The 1803-nt window shown below is 34.7% G+C and overlaps 1 protein-coding gene across 3 annotated transcripts in view; it reads right to left on the reverse strand.

Moving 5' to 3' along the window:
• LOC116692009 (oxysterol-binding protein-related protein 2) overlaps positions 1–1803 on the reverse strand; it is a 32275-nt gene that overhangs the window by 17225 nt on the left and 13247 nt on the right. The gene's annotated exons all lie outside the window — the stretch shown is intronic.

Raw genomic sequence — 1803 nt, forward strand, 5'->3', positions numbered from 1 at the left:
AAATAAAATTGTCTTAAACAAAGAAATAAACGCTTGTCTCAAAAAATGTGGTTGAAAATTAATTTTCCTTCCGCTCTCTAGTCACACACACACACACACACACACACACCTGTCTCAGGTGAGGTCTAAATATAGAGTTAACACCCCCTGACGTCATCATCACCGTTAACATCACATCAACATAATCGATATTAATTGTAATCAGCATTATCCAAATATACGTATCAGTATAATTATAAATCACATGCATGTGAAAAGGAGAAAACTAAAATCAGTGTAATGGCTTCAACAACCTTGATTTTTTACAAAACATCTGTAAAAAGAATGAAGGAAAATACACAATGGGAAAACATTATTATTTATTAGCTCACATTAAAGCAATAATTCTGTATATTAGAGCTAAACAAATAGTCTGCTTTTTATCCTGGAGGGGTTTCATTTGGTTGGACCAGGAGACGTTGACCTCACAAGCTACAACTACTAGCCATATTATTAGTTATTTCACTGAAAGTTTTCAGATGATACAAAAAGGGTAATTCCCAGCTATCTAGGCTACCAGCTGAAAATCTGCTTAGTCTGGCTATGTGACAGTCTTGTCCATCATGGGCCACTGAGTTGAAACAGAGTTTTCTAGTCCAGTAGTTACATAATCGGAACATCAGTGTCACAGTCTGGGTCTTTGTTACCTTCTGTTTGGAACATTGGCTCTTCATCATCATTTTCAACCCAAGACCCCAAATGGCCTTCCATTTTCAAATTCCAAAAGTTAAAATTTCAATGTAGTACAAATGGTTCCTTAAGAAACCAAACAACATAATCTAAAAAAAAAAAATCAGGCAGTAACAGCAGGTTGAAAAAGTCCATTGAGCAACAATTGCGAAACAATTTGCATTAAAGTAGGCCTGCACGATTTGGGGAAAAATATAAATCAAATTTTTTTTAGCCTAGAATTGATATTACAATTCTCTGCTACGATTTTTTTTCTCAAAAAAGTGTAATGTTTACACATGAACCATGACAAAACAAATTGGCAATACCTACAGCACATTGTGCATCACCACAAGCCTCAAAAAAAAAAAGAAAAAAAAAAAAAGAGAGGCTTCAATGTAGAGAAAGGAGAGCATTTTTTCTCACGAAATGTAATGTTTATTGCACACATGAACCTAGGGATGCACGATTATGGCCAAAACGGTAATCACAATTATTTTTGATCAATAACGAGATCACGATTAATTATCCCAATCGTTTGTTGATTTTACCCATAACACTTTTTGTCACATAAAGTAGTTAAACAGCCTATATGCTATTTATAACTGCTTTCACATCCATATTGTGCATCCATATTGTGCTAGAGATCTTTTACTAGTCCAGGACTAAAAATCATATCTCTGTATTTTTCGGTTGAATGGTGATACATGATATATACCACTATATTTTTTTTACAAAGTGGGCTAAATGTTCAGTTTAAGGTCAAAGCCAATTTTCACTAGCTCTTTTATTAAAACAGATTGGGATTAAAATGAAATGCAAAAACAAGGTGTTCTTCCAGATTAAAAATATACACATGAAAATTCTCTGAAATACATGGCCTAGGATATATTTAAAAAAAATTATATCTGAGAAAGCTCCTTCACTTGTTTTCAACAACGGTAACAGACTGATTTAAAGAGAGAGGGAGAGAGGGGTGCGTATGCTACTCACAGAGTAACAGCTGACTCATTATGAATGGGTCCAGCACAGGTGGAACGGCGGGTCAGCAGAGTTACACACGTAGTTTGTATGAAATGTCTGTATTGTCACTGC

This window comes from Etheostoma spectabile, chromosome 7 (assembly GCF_008692095.1).
Source record: "Etheostoma spectabile isolate EspeVRDwgs_2016 chromosome 7, UIUC_Espe_1.0, whole genome shotgun sequence".
Taxonomy (NCBI): domain Eukaryota; kingdom Metazoa; phylum Chordata; class Actinopteri; order Perciformes; family Percidae; genus Etheostoma; species Etheostoma spectabile.